Raw genomic sequence first — 10,681 nt, forward strand, 5'->3', positions numbered from 1 at the left:
AAAGATATTGATGGTGAATGAGGGCACAAAGGTAATTTCATCATGAAGCCATTATAATAATAAAAAAAAATCCTTCTCTTGGAAAGATTTGAACTTGGGTCCTAAGTAACTTCATCCATAATCATTTCCATTAAGCCACCAATTCATTCTTGGTAAGCTATCCCTGAACTTTATAAAAATACAATCAAAATACTTTATCATTAATTTTAATCTTTTTTGTTGTTGTTAATTTTAATCTTATTTAAATTCTTGGGTTGCTACATATTAATTTAAATATAACTCAATTTTTTTTCTGGGTCATTACAAGCACTTACTGATATTTACTTTTTTCTTTTATTTTAAACTAGTGTATTTTATTCATTTTATCAAGATTCATTAGTATTAGAAAAGTCTCAAGAGATTTGAGAAGAATTATGGCATTTCACGAGTGATAGTAGTATCGCTTGCCTTTAAAATTAAACTAAAGCTAACCCTAATGTAATATAGGGCTAACCCTAGGTCATTTCTTAAGGAATGATTTTAAGCCTAATTTAAAGTTATCTAGTGAAATAAATACCCAAAATTTGAAGTTGATTAACTAATTGCTAGCCTAATTATCTAGTGAATTAAACTAGAAAACTAATCCTAATTATAAATGAAGTCGCTTCCCAATTTAAGTAGGAACTCTAGGGTATTGCTGATGGAAGACTCCTAGCCCTTTAATTAATTATGACAGCTCTCTTAACTCTCTTTCCTTGGCTGAAAAATATATTTATTTAAGACAACTATCTCAAGTATTCTAGCTTTACTAATTCAATTTCCTAAATGCTATTACAAGTCCCCTAGGTAACCTTACTAGCTTAGCTCTAAAATTAACTAAGTGTTTAGTTAAAATTTATTCCTATATGTCACTGTCCAAAGCTGTACCTAAGCTCAAAACTATGAAAATTCAAGTAACTCATCAAGTATTCACCACACAATTACATACTAGGTTAATACAAGATATTTTCCAAGTGAAATCACATATTACCATGTAAAAACACTAAGAGGATGAAATTTCAGCAGCATTAAGAACTTGAAATTCAAGTAAACAATCTTGTTTCAATATTACAAATTACAAACAACTATGAAACTAAAGTCAAATTGAACCACAATCAACAATAGTCATAGTATTCTAGTGAAATTAAAACAAGATGAAGAAATAGTTAAGCTTAACCAGGTGAAGATTTCAAGACTCCTCTTCCATCAACTCTCCCCTAGGATTCTATGAAGAATCTAGCTAGAAAACATCAAGAAAATCTTGCTTCCTTTATGAACACCATGTGGCAGAGAGGTATGCTCCATAGTCTTGATGATTTGAGCTTCAATTCTTCCTCTAGATGCTTGGGGTGAGTTTGGCCATGATAAGGGAAGAGAATGGTGGAAGATTTGTGCCACATCCCAATACTAAAGGTATGATCATCATGAAACATGATGTGAACTCACATTCCATAGGCCTTAATTATCTAGAAATTAAGCTAAATTAGTGATATATGCAAGTTATATGTAATAGTAAGGTTCTTAATGTTTTTAGAGTTCTTGTAAAAATTTCGACAGAGCTTTCCCTATAATTTGGACCACCTGAAACTTGCACAACATCTACAGAACCTGCCAATCAGACTAACAAGGAGACTAACTCCATTCTAGTAATTTTCACAATAACAAAATAAAACTTGAATCCAACTATGGTGTACGTGGAGCACTAACTTATACTTTACAAATACAAGATTTTACCAAAAAGAGTAATCACCATATACTTCCTTTATCCAAAAAGCAAGAAGGGCCCTCAATGGTCAGTTGGAGGCGTAGGGTCACTTACAATATTTGAGACCAAAATATATACTAGTGAGTAGCGTCTCAATCCAAATTTTTATAAAGAAAACATCTAAAGATAATAAATAACAAATTTAACTCTAAATAACTTAATGACATAATGAATTATTCAAAATTGGAAATAAATGATAATTCTTCATGGTAGTGTGATTGTGAATTTAGACAAGGTAGATAGAATCACATATGTGTGTATTAAAAATTTTACTGCTCACAAAATATAAAAACTTACAATAAACACAGTTGGATAAAGTACTTTCAAAAAATTTTTAAAAAATGATAATTTTAAATTTGAAAATTTAAGAGGGCTTTATCAGAACGAATAACAAGCGTGGACACATAGTCTACAAGGGTAAATAACCAATCAAGCATGGACACACAGTCCACGAAAATAAGTAACCAATTAAGCATGACTGACAACCACAATCGAGCGTAGGCATAAAGCATACAAAAATTAGCGTGAATACAAAGCTCACGAATACCATCCCTCCGATCCACGTGTGTTGGCCTTCGCATGAGGTTAGCACCTCCTATAAATACCTTGCTAGCTAGGTGAACCATGGCACATCAAGGACTAACAGAATCGTCGTTAGTATCTAGCATTCTGAATCCAGTCCTCCTCAGTAAAATAAAGCACGTGTGAAGCAAGAAAAAAATTTCAACTATTATTTTCCACCATTACTTGTCAACCATATAAATTATCAATAAAATCAACATTTTTTCATAAATAAAACAAATGTTAGAAAAATAAGATAAATAAAATACTTGCACAATCTACAAATGATTAATAGTAAAATCTTAAATAAGGAAATTTTATAAATACTTTACTAGAAATTTATTCGGAACGCTACCCAATCACCCGAGAGTTTCTCAATAATCTTATAATTAGACTTCCTCAATTTCCCACTTACTCCGGTGATACTCCAAATTAATCACAAACCAAAATACTTTAGCTTCAGCCACACCTAAGCTCACAGATAATGCCAAAGGAGAGAAGAAAAGCTTTACCTTTACTGTTCAAACGAGAAGAAGGAAAAAAATTAGGGACCCTAAAAGAGAAAGACTTGAGCTCACCATACACACTTAATGTCCAGCAACTAAGGAGGACGAAAAGTGGTAGCTGAATACACACACACTATCGCTGTTAGCCTAGAACTAAGACGAACAGAAAATGATCACCCCAACTCTCCCAACAATAGATATGCAACAGTAAGGATCAAAGCAGACTAACGTTGAGCAACAGAATTGTAAACTAAAAAAAACTTAAGCTTATTATTCACACATACATGAGCCTCCACCAGCTGAGGAGGAAGAACAACTGAAGCTAAACACACACGCACACAGAACCATCGAACCTGAATGAAGGAGCAAGGAAAAATAGGGATGAATGAACGATTCTGATCATTTCACGGGCTCAACAGAAGAGATGAACCAATGAAGCAAGTGCACGCCATCGATGAGAAGAAGAATAATTTTGAAGGTGAGGAGGAATGATTTGAAAATGATAAAAGAAATGAAATCTAAATCGGTGAAGAGAAGATACCAAAATGCTCTATTTTTACTTTCACGCAAGATATAAAAACTAAAGAAAATAAGTTTTTGGAAAATTGCAAGAAAGAACACGAGAAAATCACAATAAAAAGCACAATAAAATTACAAGAAAGGGCACTATATTTTCTTATAATTTTAAAACCAAACTTTTGCTTAGAAAACTTTGGACCCTAGGTCCTTAGAGAAATTTCTAGCACAAATTCTCATAAACTATCCCTTTCTACTTGCTATTAAACTTATTTAAATAAAATATCTATTAGGAGAAAAAATTTTGTTTACTTTAAAATTTAGGGTTGTTATAATTTGATTGGATTTGATGGAGAAATGGTGGGAAGAATAGGGGTTGGACGTGCTAGAGTGTAGAGAGAAGTAGGAAAAAATGAATAACACCAAGAATAAGAGAGAGAAAATGTGGAAGATGAATAAGATGATGATTGAATCTGATTTTGGGGCTGAATGGTGTGCAAAATGTGGTTCGGCATCAGCTGAATATTAATTAAAAAATAGGAAAAAAAATTAAAATGGAAATGGGAGCCTTGTCACACTTGCAAGGTAGCACTCTCCTATTAGTTGGTAGATGATTCCAATGTGTGCCTAATTTCTCATGTGTTATCCACATCATTTCAGCTGATTTGATCCCTCAAAATAATTATAATTCATGTGCAAATTCTTATCCATTGACCTCAAGGAGTGTTGACCTTAATTGCCCAATTGATGCACAAGTCACATGCCACCTATGTCACATAAATAACATAATTCAATTAAATAGCATGTGATATAATAAAATCTAATTAATGTCCAGAATTAAATTAATAATTAGAAGGGATAATTTATGAAATTAACCAATTTCTAGGTTTCACAAAATTATATAAGAATTTTTACATAAAAGCAAATTGAAAACTAGGTCAAACTAAGACACTTTAAAAATATTAACTTTTTATTTAATTACTCTCAAAATAAAATAAATTTTAAAAATATAATTTCACCACTCATCAACTGGACATAAAATGCACTTTTTCAATTTTTTTTGTACATTTTCTCAAAATTTTATTTTTGGACCAAAATACCCTAGTGCACTAAATCTAGAAACTTAGGCAATTTTCCAAATCTAATGTAATGAGTGTACTTTGAGATGATAAAAATTAATAAAAGGGTCCTAATTGAAAAATAAAATGGGTAACAAATGTGTTCTATCAGCAAGATCTCAGTTGTCATTGTGAGTGCGCCCAAGAGGGATAGTGAATTTGGCTTGATAAAAAATTGACAAATAATGTGTAATAAATGCAGATAAGTTAGGAACAATGTAACCAAATGTTCTAGGAGAGGGAGATAAGATTGCATAAGAGTTTATCCTAATTCACCTCCAATCACTCAAGCCCATGTTCAGTTCCCAAGTCACACTTGAGATTTTCTCCATTTACTTTACCAATATTAATCGATGCTTTTAGTTGCCCTAGTACAATCCCAAACTTCAAGTCTGAATCACTCTCCTTATAAAAGATGTGAATTATCCTACTTAAGCTCCCCGACTTAAGTTCTCTGTTTCAAGTAACGAAAATAGGGATAAATAGAGTATGTTCAATATAATGATTCATTAGAAACATTTAATTAGCCCATTGACACTTATTCATCTTTTCTTCTGAGCTTCTCTGGAAATGAGGCAATTTCACAATGCTTTTTGGTAGAGTTGAGTGCTCACAACAAGTAAGGAAAGTAATGGAGTATGCATTTAATGCTCTAAGAAAAGGTAGCTAGGTAGGTTTATACTAATAGAACCAAATTCAATATAGGTAGTAAGAATAGATTAAGAATCAATAAATGTTTGATTCTACCTAAGGTTATGTTTAGCAAGCTTTTAGATAGATAAGAAGACTAACACAACACTTAAAAGATGAAAAGAATGTGAAATGACTAAGAATCAAAGCTCATAAGTTTTGGAACATAAAACTGAGCACAATTCATCAAGTTAGTGCTAGTAGCAATATCCATAGTACCTGTATTAATAATGAACATTATATGAAGAAGTTCAATGTTTAATATGGGTAGAAATAAATAGTATCAGAAGTGGTTTTTGCAAAAGACATTAACGCTAGAGGCATTACTACTAGAATAAGTGATAGACTAAGGGCATTGATGGATAGTATTGGCATAGTTTAGTTAGTAGCGATATTAAGGAATAGAGTGAGGGACAAGGAATAGTATCAATACAAATGGCTATATAAGGGTATAAGATCTTAGTACTGGTATAGAGTACTTGCAATAACCCAAAAATATTAAATAAAATTAAAATATATAATAGTGTATTTTAAGTGTATTTTTTCTTAATTTTGGCATAGACTTAACACAATGAAATTAGAGACTTAGTGGAAATGACTTTAGATGTTATACTTAGGTCCCAACAAAATCTTCATAGGGTAAAAGATTTTTATACTTTTACTTCAGCATGGTGAAATTACTGTAATACCCTTGCTCAATATATCTCTGTGCGTGTGTGGGTGACAAATAGAATAAAGAATAGAAAACAAAATAGAGCATGCGTAAGATATTTTTATTCTCTCTCACCTTTGATCTGGTTCTAGAGCATTGAGAGAAGGAGAGTTCCGTTCAAAACCACCATTCCCCCTCCATTCTTGTTAGTTGGCGTAGGTGATTGGGCATCCACAATGATCTACCATGCTAGAAGTTTGAGTTGCGAGTTTCTTCTTCCCCTGTCTTACCATTGATTCCTCATCTTCTTTCTCTTCGTGATGTATAGACGGCCAAGGGTGATGTAGTCTTCTTCGTCCTATCCAGGTATAGCCATTGTAGGCGTGTGAGGATTGTCTCCTTGCTTCTCCTTTTTTGTGCAGCCAATGTCTCCTCCTCTCACTCCTTCGGTGTTTACCATCATTTATCTAGTTTAAGAGAGCTTTGAAATTTTTCCCTGCTTTTAGAATTTATGAGTCAAGGTGAGGAACTGAATCTTCTTTTTATTAGTCTGTGGGGTGTTTTATTGGATGTAGTTGCAAATTTCATTTTTTTTATTATTTATTTGTTGATACTGCTATGGTACGTGATTGACCAAATAGGAGCCTTTGAATTAAATTGAAAGTTTTGGCCTATGAGAATAAGAGGTAGATACTGTGTATGAAGTTTTCTTTCTGATTACTTGATTCTTGATGTGAATTTGGCTTGTGCTGAAGAGAGGAGAATCAGGAAGCTTGAAAATTTTAATTTTTGATAATGGGAATATTAGGTGGCAATTTGAACATGAAGAAGTTTGGTATTTGTTTGAAAACTGGTGCCCACAAGGTGTTTGTTAAAATGTATAAAAGAGTTGGAATGGAGTAGTTAAAAATATTCAATGTATTCATGACAAAAAATTTTAATTCAGAACTATGTGTTGCTCTCATACCATGTCAAATATTGTTAAGAAATTGAATTTAGGAAAATTTATAAAGAACATGTTGAAGCTTAAGAATTCTATGGTTAGAAATTTCTAAATTTATGTACTTCTATATGATTTGATTCTAGAATGCCGTAAAGTGTTTGATGAAATGTATGATGAAAAATTGTTTGGTTTGATTGAATAACTAAGTGTGTGTAATGAATCATTAACAAAATTTTAGTATAGAAACTATTCAATTTTTCTATTGCAACTTCATATATAAGTGTTGGAAGGTGATATAAGGACTATGAAACATTGTTTACTTAATTTTGGAGGAAATGAATGTCTATTGGAAATGTATGGTGTAGAGTCATAATTAAAGAAGTTGTTTGTTCCTCTTATCTAGGTAATAGAGTAGCTAAGGGGCAATTGAGAGAGGTATAATTAGAAGGAACAAATTATTACCTTAAACTTAGGTAAGTGAATAACGTCTCAATTGATTTACCCATAAATTTATTTTCCTAAAATATTGTAATTTTTGTAGATTATTTTCATAACAACTTTGTTAAGTATGAGATATTTTGTAATTTAAATTTCTTTATCTTGTGAAATTATTTCTAACAGCTTTGGCAATTTTGGTTTTTCAATAAATGCAAGAATTTTACTTTCCTTGAAATTTTGATTAAACATATTCATGTATAAAATACTATTCAATGTTATGATTTAATCTTGTTATCAACTACTATATTTGAAAAATCTTGCATTCCATTAAATTTTATGAAAGGAATTGGAATTAATCTTTTGAATGAATGTTCACAAGTATTTATTATGTCAATATTGATTGATCTTACAATTAGAAAATGTTTTTATATTATGATTCACGCATGGAAAAGCATTGAAGATACTATTTTATAATGATTATATTGAAAAGAGCAAAAATGTTTATTTTTATAGCCCATGCATGCTTGTTTTAAAATAGGAGATTGAATTTCATAACACTGGTTACTAATAATGATCATTAACCTAAAAAACATTGGGGAAAGATGGTGTTTCAAGAATGTAATGCCACCTCTTCTCCCTTTTTAATTAAAAAAGGTACAAGGAGAAAAGGAAGTGCCACCTCTTTGCTAATTTTTTTTTTAAAGAAGAATTAGACATGTGGTGTTTAATTATGTGGACAAAACACCACCTCTTGATTATTTTAAAAAAAGAATTAAAAAAGTGGTGTTTCTTGCAAGAAATGCTCTTTACATCTTCTTGTGGTATTTCATTAATTCATGAAATGTCACCTGAGGCTTTAGATATAAAACTAGTAGTGTTTTATAAACACCATAAAATTAAACTGTTAAACCCCACCAAATTCATTTTTTGTGGTAGTGTTTGCCTTTGTTGTTAGAAAGTTGGATAAAAACATATGCCTTATGGGATGTATTTTTATGTATGCAACTAAATATTTTATGTCCAAAGAACACTTAGTTGATTTGGGTTTAATTTGACTTAGAGACATTGCATCATATCCAATCCCTATTAATAAAACTCCATCAGAATCTCTAATATGTGACTTCTTAAGTGTCATAAATGTGTCATACATGTGTTTTTTCTTATGTCATGCCAATTGCTTCACAAATTATTACATGGCAGAAATGACAAAGAATTATAGATGATGAACAAAAAATGTTGGCTTGGCATCAGCCGCAAACAAAATCCCAAATGCTTGATATGAGGATGAATTAGCAAGAGGATGCAAGTGTTTTACCTTTTGACTTTGGTGTTTAAGTTTGCAATTTATGAAATGATTCTCATTGTTTTATCATTATATTAGGAAAAATACCTAAGAGCAAGGAACAAAGAGCTAGTAAAACTGCTACTAAGGAACAGATTCAAGTACAACATAGGAAAAATAGAACCAAAATAAAGCTAAGATTGAACGTGAAACAATCAGAGTAAGCAAAGCTAGCTAAAGAAGTTAATAGACGATTGCAATCTGATTGTGCGTGCTAATGCAGAGATAGAGAAATGGGTTGCTTGTATAAATACTACTTTTGAAAATGTTGGACGTATGACTACCAGACGTACTATATGCAATGCACTCAAGATTTTTTACATGCTTTGCAAATATTTTCAAGGAATGAAACTATAAATTTCACTAATAAAGTATCATTATTGGCTACTTTAATGTATTCTTTAACTTAGCATGAATCTATATGCTCTGGAGTACATATTTTTATGCCTTGGGTAAAAATAAATGCACATATATAATAAATAATGAAGAGTCCAACATATTCTGAAAGTAGATAATAAAAAACATAGAATATTTAATCACACAAATTGCAAGAATGTTAATGCTGATTTAAATACAGCACTTCTACCTATGCATAAACATGGCCTTGATCTTGTTCAATCATCAATCATATTTCCTCATACTTCTGAAAGATCGGTGCAACAAATTAAGGCCAATTCAAAAATAGAGGATGTAGATGTCAAAATGTTATTGATATGATGTTCATCTCCTTGCAATAAATTTGAATCCATGACTTGAATTATTGTATGTGGTATTGACTCACTTACCCAGCTCTTCAAGCTCAATCCTGAGACAAATATATCTTCTGTGGGCCTTTTTCTTGTAAACACCTCTAATAGCATAATTCCATAGCTATACACATCTACTTTTGTTGAAACAACTCCGAAAGATTCATACTCTGCATATAATTGAATTCAAGTATTAAAATATAATTAATAACTAAAAAGACTATTCATTTAATCAATTAGAGTAGATGGGATAAGAGAGAATTGAGAAATAAGTTATGCTATACTGCCTAGAATTAATCTTTGAATTTTTTAAATGTAAATGTTTATTAACCCTAAAGATTGATAGGAAAATTTTATGATCATATGCAAACGAATTTTTATGTAGAAGAAACAAAGACACACATATATCTAGCCCCCATATCCCAAACACACACATTTCAAAATACCCATTCACCTTAATGTTATAATATTAATTAGTTTAAGAATTTTATGTACATATAAAAAGATAACTTAAACTAAGTTCAACAATCGCAAAATTCATGAAATATCTCTTTCATCTTCTATCTGAAAAATTAGAAGGAAATAGTCAAGAAAATTTCTCCCTATAGAAGAATTAAGGGACCATGTTTTAGGCATAGATAACTTTGATAAATTGTAGTTCATCAATTAATAAACTACAAATTTAATACTTGAATCAAATCAATAACATTAATGTGTTTCAAGAAGTCATATAGTATTTATAAGAAATATTAATTAATTAGTCATGCATTAATTTTATATAATATTGCTAACTTGAATAATGAGTCACAATATATGTGTAATAAGCTTTTTATGAATTCATATGTTTAGATATATATTGTTAGAATGTAAAAGAAGGGGAAAAAGTTTGAGACAATGTCTAGAATAATTACCCGGTGCAATATAGCCAATAGTAGGTATTCTCTCTATGTGTTTTTTAGATTTCCCTTTATCTAAAAGTTTGGAAATTCCAAAGTGACTCACATGAGCAACCATTTCATCATCCAATAAAATGTTGTTTGGCTTCAAATCACAATAAACAATCGGTGCTAACAAGCCATGATGGAGATAGTCCGAAGCAGTTGCAACATTTATCATTATATTTAGCCTTTGAAGAAAATCTAAAAAATAGTTGTGAGAATATAACCATTTTTCAAGGCTCCCATTAGGCATGAACTCCATTACCAAAGATTTGAAATCAACATTGGAACAACAACTTATAACCTTCACCAAATTGCAATGGCATGCATTACGCAATATGTCACATTCTTTTTCAAAGCTCCTTAACATTACTTGGGAATCAAAATTGAAGATCTAAACTCCAACAATCATTCCACTGGAAAGCTTTCCTTTGAACATAGAACCACA

This window comes from Prosopis cineraria, unplaced genomic scaffold (assembly GCF_029017545.1).
Source record: "Prosopis cineraria cultivar Desert tree isolate PC_DT_omini unplaced genomic scaffold, ASM2901754v1 PC6, whole genome shotgun sequence".
Taxonomy (NCBI): Eukaryota; Viridiplantae; Streptophyta; class Magnoliopsida; order Fabales; family Fabaceae; genus Prosopis; species Prosopis cineraria.